This window comes from Coregonus clupeaformis, unplaced genomic scaffold (genome assembly GCF_020615455.1).
Source record: "Coregonus clupeaformis isolate EN_2021a unplaced genomic scaffold, ASM2061545v1 scaf0926, whole genome shotgun sequence".
NCBI lineage: Eukaryota > Metazoa > Chordata > Actinopteri > Salmoniformes > Salmonidae > Coregonus > Coregonus clupeaformis.
Window position 1 is genome coordinate 93,461 of NW_025534380.1, and position 14,988 is coordinate 108,448.

At 46.8% G+C, this 14,988-nt stretch overlaps 1 long non-coding RNA gene across 1 annotated transcript; it reads left to right on the forward strand.

Moving 5' to 3' along the window:
- Positions 1–1,877: 1,877 nt before the first annotated feature.
- On the forward strand, positions 1,878–14,988 carry LOC123485988. The gene is made up of 3 exons (XR_006659210.1): positions 1,878–1,997; positions 2,637–2,906; positions 14,871–14,988. It is a non-coding gene; the product is annotated as an uncharacterized LOC123485988 (long non-coding RNA).

Here is a 14,988-nt window from a genome sequence, read left to right on the forward strand (position 1 = left end):
CTCTCAAAGCACTTCATTATGACTTTTCATAAATTAGTAATATAACACACAGTTGTTGGTAGAATGTAGCTTCTTTCATGGCGTTCATGTGGTTCTCACGAAGCTCACATGCTAGATCCATGATGAAATCTCTCCTACTGACTGTCTTGTCAAGGCTCATACAACATGTTGACGTTAATAGCAGCAGGTTGTAGAATACCGCAACAGGCCAGCGGTGAGTCCCTCCTTTTACAGTCTTGCTATCTGGTCGAGTGCCAACCTATTGCATAAAACAAAATAGAATAGAAAAGGTTTGAATTATATATATATATATATATATTAATAATTGTAATAGTAATAACAATAAATGAATGTAATGTTTTATAATGAAAGGAGCTCATATTAGGTGCTTGGCAGATGGAAAGGCTATCTGTAAATTATAATTTACAGCATATATAATCTATTAGGCTATTGTTATCATATGGAAACATATTTATATATTATACATAATATTAGCATCAACAAACATTATTGTTTAATTCCATTTGACATACAGTACCAGTCAAAAGTTTGGACACACTTACTCATTCTCTGGAGTGGGAAAATAGAAATGACATTACATTGACTAAATAGAATTCATACATAGACCTTTAATGTTGGTGTTATAGATCAGAGTGGCAAACTTAACAGTTAATTACCATGAAGTGTTCAAAAGGAATCACAAACTGGCCTATTCTACTTTTCACCTACTACATTGACTAAATAGAATTAGAGTTATCATATGACTCTCAACTACACGATTTGATCAGTCAAATGTACCCTGAGGATTCAACCCTGTGGATCATTGACCTCAAGGAGAGGAATAAGAAGTGATATACCAGCTGGTGGGGGAAATGGGGCTGGTACAGGATGTATATCAGCATAACCTGGTTTGGCCTTTTGGCATATTAACTAACACTGGCGTGCCAGAAACACACTTTAGAGAACAGCCATGTTGATGACACTACGCTGTCATTGTAATGAGCCATCTATAAAGATACGTAAATATCCTGTATAGCATGACATAAATGTGCTATAGACATGCTATGAATATATTTCATTAATCCTATAATGTGTGGTTGGGACCTTTTTATAACACATTCATGAAATGCTTAAAAATGTGAATGAACACTTAACGGATATGTAGTCAAAATAAATTGTTACTAACTAATCATAATGGATGTGTCAGCATGGGATGTAAAGGTACAGTATCTTCCCTGATGAGAAATATATGATGGTGAATTCCCCAGATCTCATAATGCAATTTGGTGATGAAATGAATAAACAGCTTTTATAATATCTGAATTAATGCTTTCTTCCATTCATGTGAGTCATTAAGTCAAGGAGTTGATCTGCCTCTGCTTGCTTGAACTTTATAAGTACTACAGTGTAAAACACTTGTTATTGTGGAGAGCATTAATAATCACAACATTATTTTCAATTATATATTTTTCATTTTTGGGGGGTGTGGCGTCAACAATATAACAGAGGCGCAGTGCTGTTACTAAATTAATATAGTGGAAACTCTTAATTTTTGTTACATTACAAATCCAACTTTTGTTGTTTGACTTCTGATTTTAGCTTATTTCTTCCCATATCAAAAGGAATCACAAACTGGCCTTTTCTACTTTTCACCTACTATTGTTATTTTACTCCTATAATAGAACTTGTATTTCTGGAGTTAAACTGTAACACAAATCATGTATTTTCCCTCAGTACTTCCTGCTCCAGACCAGCTGACTGTTGACTCAGTAGATGCCACATCAGCTGCTGTTAGCTGGAGCCAGCCACCAGGATTAGACCAAACCCAACATCATTACCAGATCTCCTACCACTGTCCAGGGACAGAACCACACATCACTACCACATCTTCACCCAGCATCACTCTCTCTGACCTGAAACCTGCTACTGAATACTCTGTCACTGTCTGCACTGTGCTGGGAAATGGAAAGCAAAGTCAACTGGTGTCTACAACCCAAGTAAGGAAGTAAAATACCTACATTTTATTTCTGGTGTGGAAGTTTAAGCTTTGACAAATTATCAAAATGACTCTAATGTAAATGAACTAATCATAATGGATTTGTCAGCATGGGATGTAATGGTACAGTATCTTCCCTGATGATAAATATATGATGGTGAATTCCCCAGATGATATAATGCAGTTTGGTGCTGAAATCATTAAACGTTGTTTATAGTACAGTAACTGAATTCATGCTTTCTTCCATTCCTGTGAGTCATTAAGTCAAGGAGTTGATCTGCCTCTGCTTGCTTTAACTTTATAAGTACTACAGTGTAAAACACTTGTTATTGTGGAGAGCATTAATAATCACAACATTATTTTCATTTATATATTCGTATTGTGGGGGGCGTGGCGACAAACAATTTAGAGCCTGTACAGCGCCGTTGCTAAATGGATAAGGTGGAAACTCTTAATTTTTGTTACATTACAAATCCCACTTATGTTTTGTGTCTTATGTTTTTAGCTTATTTCTTCCCATATAAAAAGGAATTGCAAACTGGCCTTTTCTACTTTTCACCTACTATTGTTATTTTACTTCTATAATATAACCTGTATTTCTGGAGATAAACTGTAACACAAATCATGTATTTTCCCTCAGTACTTCCTTTTCCACACCAGCCGAATGTTGACTGGGTAAGCATCACATCAGCTGCTGTTAGCTGGAGCCAGCCACCAGGACTGGACCAAACCCAACATCATTACCAGATCTCCTACCACTGTCCAGGGACAGAACCACACATCACTACCACATCTTCACACAGCATCACTCTCTCTGACCTGCAACGAGATACTGAATACTCAGTCACAGTCTGCACTGAGTTGGAAAATGGAAAGCAAAGTCAACTGGTATTAACAACCCTCACCACAGGTAAGGAAATAAAATACCTAAATATTATTTCTGGTGTGAAAGTTTATTAAGCTTTGACGAATTATCAAAATGACTAATGTAAATGAACTAATCATAATGGATGTGTCAGCATTGGATGTAAAGGTACAGTATCTTCCCTGATGAGAAATATATGATGGTGAATTCCCCAGATCTCATCATGCAGTTTGGTGATGAAATCAATAAACAGCTTTTATATTATCTGATTTTATGCTTTCTTCCATTCCTGTGAGTCATTAAGTCAAGGAGTTGATCTGCCTCTGCTTGCTTTAACTTTATAAGTACTACAGTGTAAAACACTTGTTATTGTGGAGAGGATTTATGAACAAAGCATTTTCATATTTTTATTGTGGGGGGAGTGGCGACAACAATTTAGAACCTGTACTGCGCCGTTTGTCAGTGTTTGCTGTAGGTGGGTGTGGTGTTGGAATCAGGCGCAGGACGCAGAAAAGAAGTCCAAAATACTTTAGTGAAGGCACAAACTAATACACGAGACAAAAGCCCTGAGGCGAGAAACTCCGCACGCAGGCGTAAAACAAAAGGGCGCACAAAACATGTGCGAGTATACTCTCCTTAACAGAGGAGAAAAGCTACAACGAGCAAACGGTATACTGTAGAGCAAATACACGACATCGAAACAATCACACACAACACCTGACAAACACAACGAGAACTTATAGGACACTAATGACACTAAACGACAACAGGTGTACAATTCCAGACAAGACCAAACGAACATAGAAACATACAACGGTGGCAGCTAGTATTCCGGAGACGACAAACGCCGAAGCCTGCCCGAGCAATGAAGAGAGGCAGCCTCGGCCGAAACCGTGACAGTACCCCCCCCTTGACGCGTGGCTCCAGACATGCGCCGACTCCGGCCTCGGGGACGACCAGGAGGACGCGGAGCAGGGCGCGTCGGGTGACTACGATGGAATTCCGTCAGGAGAGCCGGGTCCAAAATGTCTCTCCTCGGCACCCAGCACCGTTCCTCCGGGCCGTACCCCTCCCACTCCACCAGATATTGGAGACCCCCCATCCGACGTCTTGAATCCAAGATGGACCGCACGGAGTACGCCGGTGCCCCCTCGATGTCCAATGGGGGCAGAGGAGTCTCCCTGATCTCATTTTCTTGGAGTGGGCTAGCTACCACCGGCCTGAGAAGAGACACATGGAACGAGGGGTTAATAATTTTATACTCAACAGGTAGTTGTAATCTGTAACACACCTCGTTCAATCTTCTCAGGACTTTAAACGGCCCCACAAACCGCCGACCCAGTTTCCGACAGGGCAGGCGGAGGGGCAGGTTTCTGGTAGAGAGCCAGACTCAATCACCAGGTGCGTACACCGGTCCCTCACTGCGGTGGAGATCGGCGCTCGCCTTTTGACGACGGAGGGCCCGCTGCAGGTGGACGTGTGCAGCGTTCCACGTCACCTCCGAGCGCCGCACCCACTCATCCACCGCAGGAGCCTCGATCTGGCTCTGCTGCCAAGGTGCCAGAACCGGCTGGTAACCTAACACACATTGGAAAGGGGTTAGGTTAGTGGAGGAATGGGTTAGGGAATTCTTGGCCATTTCTGCCCAGGGAACGTACCGTGCCCACTCCTCCGGCCGGTCCTGGCAGTATGATCTAAGAAACCTACCCACATCCTGGTTCACACGTTCCACCTGCCCATTACTCTCCGGATGGTAACCCGAGGTGAGGCTCACCGAGACCCCCAACCGCTCCATAAAGGCTCTCCAGACTCTGGAGGTAAATTGGGGACCTCGATCAGACACAATATCCTCGGGTACCCCGTAGTGCCGGAAAACATGGGTGAATAGCGCTTCGGCGGTCTGTAGGGCAGTAGGAAGGCCCGGCATAGGGAGCAAACGACAGGCCTTAGAGAACCGGTCCACAACGACCATTATAGTAGTATTCCCCTGTGAGGGAGGAAGGTCAGTGATGAAATCCACCGAGAGGTGAGACCATGGTCGTTGTGGAACGGGCAGGGGTAGTAACTTACCCCTAGGCAGATGTCTAGGCGCCTTACACTGGGCGCACACCGAGCAGGAGGAGACATAAACCCTCACATCCCTCGGCCAACGTGGGCCACCAGTACTTAGCACTAAGGCAGTGCACTGTCCGGCCGATACCAGGATGTCCAGAGGAGGGTGACGTGTGAGCCCAATAGATCAATCGATCCCGAACCTCGAGCGGAACGTACTTCCGACCCTCCGGGCATTGAGGTGGACTAGGGTCGGTGCGCAATGCCCGCTCGAGTTCAGCATCAACCTCCCACACTACCGGTGCCACCAGACAAGACTCCGGCAGTATGGGAGTGGGCTCCACGGACCTATCCTCCGTGTCATACCGCCGAGACAGTGCGTCTGCCTTACCGTTCTGTGACCCAGGGATGTACGTGATCTTAAATACGAACCGGGTCAAAAACATATTCCACCGCGCCTGGCGAGGGTTCAGTCTCCTAGCTGCCCGGATGTACTCCAGGTTACTGTGGTCCGTCAAAATGAGGAAAGGGTGTTGAGCCCCCTCAAGCCAGTGCCTCCACACCTTTAGGGCCTGTACCACGGCTAACAGCTCCCTGTCCCCTACGTCATAATTTCGCTCCGCCGGACTGAGCTTCTTGGAATAAAAAGCACAGGGGCGGAGTTTAGGTGGCGTGCCGGACCGTTGCGAAAGCACGGCTCCTATACCGGCCTCTGACGCGTCCACCTCTACCTGAAATGGTAAAGAGGGATCCGGATGCGCCAGCACCGGAGCCGAGGTAAACAGGTCCTTCAGCCTCCCAAACGCCCTGTCCGCCTCGGCTGACCACTGCAAACGCACCGGACCCCCCTTCAAAAGAGACGTTATGGGAGCTGCCACCTGTCCCAAAACCCCGAATAAACCTCCGGTAGTAATTCGCAAACCCCAAAAACTGCTGCACCTCCTTCACAGTGGTTGGCGTTTGCCAATTACGCACGGCTGACACCCGGTCTACCTCCATCTTCACCCCTGACGCAGACAACTGATAACCCAAAAAGGAGACCGACTCCTGGAAAAACAGACACTTCTCTGCCTTGACATACAGGTCGTGCTCCAACAGCCTCCGCAACACTCGGCGCACCAGAACCATATGCTCGACTCGGGTAGACGAGTACACGAGAATGTCATCTATGTACACGACCACCCCCTGCCCCTGCATGTCCCTGAATATCTCATCCACGAATGATTGGAAAACTGAAGGAGCGTTCATCAACCCGTATTGCATGACAAGATACTCGTAATGGCCCGAGGTGGTACTAAAGGCTGTCTTCCATTCATCGCCCCCCCTAATGCGCACCAAGTTGTACGCGCTCCTGAGATCTAATTTAGTGAAGAACCGCGCCCCGTGCAATGACTCCGTCATGGTCGCAATCAGCGGGAGTGGATAACTGTACTTCACCGTGATCTGATTGAGACTACGGTAATCGATGCACGGGCGTAACCCACCATCCTTTTTCTTCACAAAAAAGAAACTCGAGGACGCAGTGGAAGTGGAGGGCCGTATGTATCCTTGTCTCAGAGATTCGTCTATGTAAGTCTCCATAGCTCTCTTCTCCTCCTGAGACAGAGGATACACATGGCTCCGTGGGAGCGCAGCTCCTGCCTGGAGGTCTATCGCACAATCTCCCTGCCTATGGGGGAGGCAACTGCGTCGCCCTCGACTTACTGAACACAATAGCCAAATCCCCATACTCAGGGGGAACGTGCAATGCGGGCACCTGGTTTGGACTCTCCACCGAGGTAGCCCCTACGGAAACGCCTAAACATCGACCCACACACTGGTCAGACCACTCCATCAGAGCCCTCTCCTGCCACGAAATAGACGGGTTATGGGTACTCAACCAGGGCATGCCCAGCACCACCGGATACGCAGGCGAGTCGATCAGAAATAGCTGGATCATCTCCTGATGACCCCCTGCGCACACATCCTAAGTGGCGCCGTGACCTCCCTGATCAAGCCCGATCCCAACGGACGGCTATCTAGGGCATGAACGGGGAAGGGACGTCAACAGGAAGAAGGGGAATCCCTAAATCTAAACACAATTTCCTATCAACAAAATTCCCAGCCGCGCCTGAATCTACCAGCGCCTTATGCTGGGAATGAGGTGCTACCTGTGGAAAAGCACAGGTATACAGAAGTGCGCAACAGAGAGCTCTGGGTGAGTGGGGCGCCTACTCACCTGGAAGGACTCCCCAGTGCGGGGCCTGTCGTCTTCTCCCCTAGGAGGCCATCCCCAGCACCTAGCCGCGGTGTGTCCTCCCCGACCACAGTTGGTGCAGGAGATGGACCCCCTCGTACTCCGACCCTTCCTCTCTCTAGCGCCAGCGCCCCCAAGCTCCATGGGGCTCGGCTCGGAGGCGCTGGAGGGTGAAATGGACGGACCTCCCTCGGGACGTCCGCGGGTAGCCAGCAGGGTGTCCAGCCTGATGGACATGTCGACTAACTGGTCGAAAGAGAGGCTGGTGTCCCGACAGGCCAGCTCCCGACGGACGTCCTCACGTAGACTACAGCGGTAGTGATCGATGAGGGCCCGCTCATTCCACCCTGCATCCGCCGCTAGAGTACGGAATTCCAACGCGAACTCCTGGGCACTCCTCTTCCCCTGCCCGAGGCAGAACAGACGCTCCCCCGCCGCTTTCCCCTCCGGTGGATGGTCAAACACCGCCCTGAAGCGGCGGGAGAACTCAGCGTATGTGATGGTGGTAGCGTCTATCCTCCTCCACTCGGCGTTGGCCCATTCTAACGCCTTGCCGGAAAGGCAGGAGATAAGGGCGGACACGCTCTCGTGTCCCGAGGGCGCCGGGTGCACGGTGGCCAGGTAAAGCTCCACCTGGAGAAGGAAGCCCTGACACCCGGCAGCGGTCCCATCGTAGGCCCTCGGGAGCGAGAGTCGAATTCCTCTGGGTTCCGGAGCGGGAATGGGCTGACTTGCTGATGGTGATGGCAGGGAAGGTGGCGTTGGGGGTGTCCCTCGGGTCTCCCAGCGTTGGAGTGTGTTGATCACATCCTGCAGGGCGGTCCCGATCCGCAGGATCTGGTCATTCTGCTCCCGGACCCGATCCTCCAACGTCTCCTGTGCTGCTGCGGCTCCTGCTGATTCCATTCAGATTGGTGTGTGATTCTGTCAGTGTTTGCTGTAGGTGGGTGTGGTGTTGGAATCAGGCGCAGGACGCAGAAAATAAGTCCAAAATACTTTAGTGAAGGCACAAACTAATACACGAGACAAAAGCCCTGAGGCGAGAAACTCCGCACGCAGGCGTAAAACAAAAGGGCGCACAAAACATGTGCGAGTATACTCTCCTTAACAGAGGAGAAAAGCTACAACGAGCAAACGGTATACTGTAGAGCAAATACACGACATCGAAACAATCACACACAACACCTGACAAACACAACGAGAACTTATAGGACACTAATGACACTAAACGACAACAGGTGTACAATTCCAGACAAGACCAAACGAACATAGAAACATACAACGGTGGCAGCTAGTATTCCGGAGACGACGAACGCCGAAGCCTGCCCGAGCAAGGAAGAGAGGCAGCCTCGGCCGAAACCGTGACACCGTTGCTAAATGGATATAGCAGAAATTCTTCATTTATTATTACGTTAAGGATGGATCGAAATCTACAGAATGGTTACCTCGAGAAAAATTGTGTAGGGTCATGCTTTTCAATTTCAGTCAAGTGGAGGGTTTAGTATTTTTTTTAAATCTAGTCCAGGGGAGGGTTATGGAATTTGTAATTGATTACATTTCAATATTTCTCAGTGTTTTAGAATTAGTTGCTTATTAGGTTATATATCAATGTGTGGCCGATGCCACCCCTCATCTCTGATTCTCCGCTGGGTGCGCAATATCAAGTGTGCCGATAGGCTATTTCGTATGGTCTCAATCAAATGATCCATAGCCTATAACATTTACATTTTAGTCATTTAGCAGACGCTCTTATCCAGAGCGACTTACAGGAGCAATTAGGGTTAAGTGCCTAAGTGCCTGTAAATAAAACTAGGCTGCATTACACACTGCAGTGGATATCCCAATCCTCACCCCATGTGCTGCCTAACCAAGGGCTGTGCTGTGTAGGAGAGTCAAAGGCTTCTTCTGATTTATTTTATTTTATTAGACCTAGTCCAAAAAATTCACTATTTTGTGTGCGGACTTGTCACACCCTGACGTATGGGACTCTAGTATGTTGAGTCAGGCTGTGGAGTTCTATGTTATATTTACTATGTTCTCAGTCTATGTGTTGTATTTCTATGTTTGGGCCGGGTGTGATTCCCAATCAGGGACAGCTGTCGCTCGTTGTCTCTGATTGGGGATCATACTTAGGCAGCCTATTGGCACTCGTTAGTTGTGGGATCTTGTTCCGTGAGTAGGCTTGTTTTGTGTTTAGCCTTAGGACTTCACGTTTCGTTGGTTTGTTGTTTTGTTCGTGTGTTTATCGGTGTAATAAACATGTACGCATTTCACGCTGTGCTTTGGTCTGACCCGTCTTTAAACGACCGTGACAGAAGATCCCACCAAACACGGACCAAGCAGCGTGCCCAGGAGAAAACACCCTGGACACAGGTGGGCAAGATTTGGTCTTGGGAGGAGATATTTGCGAGGAAAGGACCCTGGGCGAAGGTAGAGGCCCAGGCAGGAGAGGAGCAACGACAACACAGAAGACGCCGGCCGAGGAGGAAGCCCGAGAGGCAGCCCCAAGAGAATGTTGGGGGGGGTGCTAAAGGGGTGGTCGGGGAGTGAGAGAGAAGATCCCTGACCACTGCACCCGGTGGGTTTCCAGGTTGAGTCCCTACGACCATGGGAAGAAGAGTGGGAACAGTTTTATACTGAGGAGTCGGAGGATGACGACGACGATGAGTTTCTGTTCCCTAACTCGTGGTGGCTCCCGGAGGAGTCCTCACGGGAAGAGGATTACCGAGAGAGAGAGGATCGGCGGGAGAGCTCCATTCAAGAGAAGGCACTGCAGGAGGCTCGTAGGGAGAAGGAGGAGGTAGATGCACGGAGAGAGGAGCTGGTTAGGCAACATAAAGAGCGTGGGTTAATAGAGGAACCCATGTATGCGGAGATACGCACTGTATCGCCAGTGCGCATGCACAGCCCAGTGCGTTCTGTGCCAGCGCCCCGCACGTGTCGTGCGAAAGTGGGCAGCCAACCAGGACGGGTTGTGCCGGCTCAACGCTCCTGGTCTCCAGTACGCCTCCAAGGTCCAGTATATCCTTCTCCGGTTCTACGCACTGTGTCACCAGTGCACCTTACCAGTCCTGTACGGCCCGTAACTGCTCCTCGCACCAAGCCAGTGGTGTGTGTCCCCAGTCCAGCCCGGCCCGTTCCTGCTCCTCGCACCAGACCAGTGGTGCATGTGTCCAGTCCGGCACGGCCCGTGCCCGTTCCACCGGTGCCTGATCCAGCTCCGGTCAGCAGCTCCACTCCTGAGCCAGAGGAGTCCGCTCCACCGGGGTCTAGTCCAGCTCCAGTCAGCTGCTCAACTCCAGAGCCAGAGCAGTCCGCTCCACCGGTGCCCAGTCTAGCTCCGGTCAGCTGCTCCACTCCGGAGCCAGAGCAGTCCGCTCCACCGGTGCCTAGTCCAGCTCCCATCAGCGGCTCCACTCCGGAGCCAGAGCAGTCCGCTCCACCGGTGCCTAGTCCAGCTCCCGTCAGCGGCTCCACTCCGGAGCCAGAATAGTCCGCTCCACCGGTGCCCAGTCCAGACCCAGACGTCAGCCCCTCTCCAGGTTTGGGGTCTCCCACATCAGGATCCAGACAGGGCTTGGTACATCATGGGAGGAAGGAGAGGGGAAGCAGCGCGCCGAGGTCCAGACCAGACCAGGGGCGTAACGGGGAGGCTGAGAGAATGTGGTCGTCATTCCGAGGCAGAATGCCCACCCGGACCCTACCCTGTTATGTCAGGTTTGTGCGGTTGGAGTCCGCACCTTTGGTGGGGGGGGATACTGTCACACCCTGGCGTATGGGACTCTAGTATGTTGAGTCAGGGTGTGGAGTTCTATGTTATATTTTCTATGTTCTCAGTCTAGGTGTTGTATTTCTATGTTTGGGCCGGGTGTGATTCCCAATCAGAGACAGCTGTCGCTCGTTGTCTCTGATTGGGGATCATACTTAGGCAGCCTATTGGCACTCGTTAGTTGTGGGATCTTGTTCCGTGTGGAGGCTTGTTTTGTGTTTAGCCTTAGGACTTCACGTTTCGTTGGTTTGTTGTTTTGTTCGTGTGTTTATCGGTGTAATAAACATGTACGCATTTCACGCTGTGCCTTGGTCTGACCCGTCCTTAAACGAACGTGACAGGACTAACCTATAGCCTATGTTCTGTTCAGTTTGAGAAAGAGAGTGCAAAGATGAGAAGGAGGATCAAAGGTCAACTTTGATAGCTTGCTACTACTATAATTGATTTTATTAAAAAACAATATGTTTCTTGCCCATGATGTATTTATCAGAGTTACTGATTTCCCAATAAGCCAGTTTGGAGTAACTACCTGTTTGACAGACGTATATAGGCTATTGGCTGTGTTGTGACGTGACTTTCATTAATAGGGTGACTGTTATTTATCGAATCAACTAACTATGTTTAATTGTCACTTGATTAAATTAATCATGTAACAATGAACTCATTAGGAATTTGGGGCACCACGGAAGAAGTTGTTTAACGAGTTACCATCTCCCGAATTAAACTCTTAAAAGATATACTGCTGCGGAAAAAATTAAGAGACCACTGCAAAATTATTCGTTTCTCTGGTTTTACTATTTTATAGGTATGTGTTTGGGTAAAAATAACAATTTTGTTTTATTCTATAAACTACTGACAACATTTCTCCCAAATTCCAAATAAAAATATTGTCATTTAGAGCATTTATTTGCAGAAAATAACAACTGGTCAAAATAACAAATAACAAAAAAGATGCAGTGTTGTCAGACCTCGAATAATGCAAAAAAAATAAGTTAATGTTCATTTTTAAACAACACAATAGTAATGTTTTAAATTAGGAAGAGTTCAGAAATCAATATTTGGTGGAATAACCCTAATTTTCAATCACAGCTTTTCATTTTATTTTTTTGATTAATATTACTTTTGAGGTACTATTAGCACTGTTTTTGCATTCCAGCTGGTCCTATTGCAAGAGGATAGTGATGACCACAGCAGTGGTTTTTATACTTTTCCTCGTTAAATAAGATTTGATTCATGTGATCACCTAATCAGTACCTAATTCAGTAGAATGAGGTGTGCCTGTGTTGTAATTCAGTCACTTATTAAATAATTACCTCTTATCAGTCTCATTCTGAACGTTGCATAATCCTTGAACCTGCAAGAACCCTAACCTTATTGATTAATCAGCAATACACAAATTGGCTTAATTATTTATTTACTAACTAACTAAATAATAACACAGAATACAAACACACACAGGTTTATTGATTACTAACGTAATTCAATGATAACAGGTCCCTAGTGGACTGGACTAAAAATAGCATGAATGCTTGTGTAGAAGGAGGGGTCAGAATGGAAGGGAGAGACAGAGATTAAAACTATTGTAGTTACTTTGGAAACACAAGCGCTTAAAACCCCATTAAAACCTAATTCGGATTAGAAATGCAGCATGTATTTACGTGTAGCTATCCTCGATAGTTGAGTTGACGATCTAGGACTCTGGTTTGCCCACCAGAGATCCCAATGTCCTTGGTAGAGTTTCTGTCCGTAGTGGTGGTTAGAATGTATACTTCACCGTACCCTGTAGTTCGTAGAGTTGATCTGTTAGAATAAAGTGGGGGAAAAAGTATTTAGTCAGCCACCAATTGTGCAAGTTCTCCCACTTAAAAAGATGAGGCCTGTAATTTTCATCATAGGTATACGTCAACTATGACAGACAAATTGAGATGTTTTTTCTCCAGAAAATCACATTGTAGGATTTTTAATGAATTTATTTGCAAATTATGGTGGAAAATAAGTATTTGGTCACCTACAAACAAGCAAGATTTCTGGCTCTCACAGACCTGTAACTTCTTCTTTAAGAGGCTCCTCTGTCCTCCACTCGTTACCTGTATTAATGGCACCTGTTTGAACTTGTTATCAGTATAAAAGACACCTGTCCACAACCTCAAACAGTCACACTCCAAACTCCACTATGGCCAAGACCAAAGAGCTGTCAAAGGACACCAGAAACAAAATTGTAGACCTGCACCAGGCTGGGAAGACTGAATCTGCAATAGGTAAGCAGCTTGGTTTGAAGAAATCAACTGTGGGAGCAATTATTAGGAAATGGAAGACATACAAGACCACTGATAATCTCCCTCGATCTGGGGCTCCACGCAAGATCTCACCACGTGGGGTCAAAATGATCACAAAAACGGTGAGCAAAAATCCCAGAACCACACGGGGGGATCTAGTGAATGACCTGCAGAGAGCTGGGACCAAAGTAACAAAGCCTACCATCAGTAACACACTACGCCGCCAGGGACTCAAATCCTGCAGTGCCAGACGTGTCCCCCGGCTTAAGCCAGTACATGTCCAGGCCCGTCTGAAGTTTGCTAGAGTGCATTTGGATGATCCAGAAGAGGATTGGGAGAATGTCATATGGTCAGATGAAACCAAAATATAACTTTTTGGTAAACACTCAACTCGTCGTATTTGGAGGACAAAGAATGCTTAGTTGCATCCAAAGAACACCATACCTACTGTGAAGCATGGGGGTGGAAACATCATGCTTTGGGGCTGTTTTTCTGCAAAGGGACCAGGACGACTGATCCGTGTAAAGGAAAGAATGAATGGGGCCATGTATCATGAGATTTTGAGTGAAAACCTCCTTCCATCAGCAAGGGCATTGAAGATGAAACGTGGCTGGGTCTTTCAGCATGACAATGATCCCAAACACACCGCCCGGGCAACGAAGGAGTGGCTTCGTAAGAAGCATTTCAAGGTCCTGGAGTGGCCTAGCCAGTCTCCAGATCTCAACCCCATAGAAAATCTTTGGAGGGAGTTGAAAGTCCGTGTTGCTCAGCGACAGCCCCAAAACATCACTGCTCTAGAGGAGATCTGCATGGAGGAATGGGCCAAAATACCAGCAACAGTGTGTGAAAACCTTGTGAAGACTTACAGAAAACGTTTGACCTGTGTCATTGCCAACAAAGGGTATATAACAAAGTATTGAGAAACTTTTGTTATTGACCAAATACTTATTTTCCACCATAATTTGCAAATAAATTCATTAAAAATCCTAAAATGTGATTTTCTGGAAAAAATTATCTCATTTTGTCTGTCATAGTTGACGTGTACCTATGATGAAAATTACAGGCCTCTCTCATCTTTTTAAGTGGGAGAACTTGCACAATTGGTGGCTGACTAAATACTTTTTTCCCCCCCTGTATGGGGGATTGGAAATGATGCAGACAGTTACATTGATGGAAGCCACAATCTATCGGCAATATTAATGCTGATCTACCCATTTAAAAAAAATCTGAGGTGGTTCTAGGTAGTTCTGATGACCTCTGATGTCCTGTGGCGTGTGTTGAGCACTAAGGCAATTATCTAAGGCAATCCCATCAATTTAATTTGTTAGGGTGTTCTTACCTTTGTTCTCCCAGTTCAGCCTTTCTATCTCCTTCTGTAGCTGGTCTCTCTCCATAGTTCTAGTGTTCAGACTCTTCTTCAACTTGTCTATTTCTGTGGTGCTGGTATTTAGACTATTCTGTAGCTGGTCTCTCTCTGTGGTCCTGGTATTTAGAATATTCCGTAGCTGGTCTCTCTCTGTCGTCCTGAAATGTAGACTATTCTGTAGCTGGTCTCGCTCTGCAGTTGCATCTGTAAAAGGGAAAAGTCAATCATAATGTGTAACTGTCACAACATTGACTACAAATGTTATGTATTTTTATTTATTTTTATTTTTATTTATTTTTTTCACTTACAGGAATCCCCCAGGCCTATGATCACAGCCAGTAGAACACACACTGCAGCAACTCTGGAGGGTCTCTTCCACCACTGAAAATGTACTGAATCACAAATGATTAAAGTAAGATCTTTGGTAA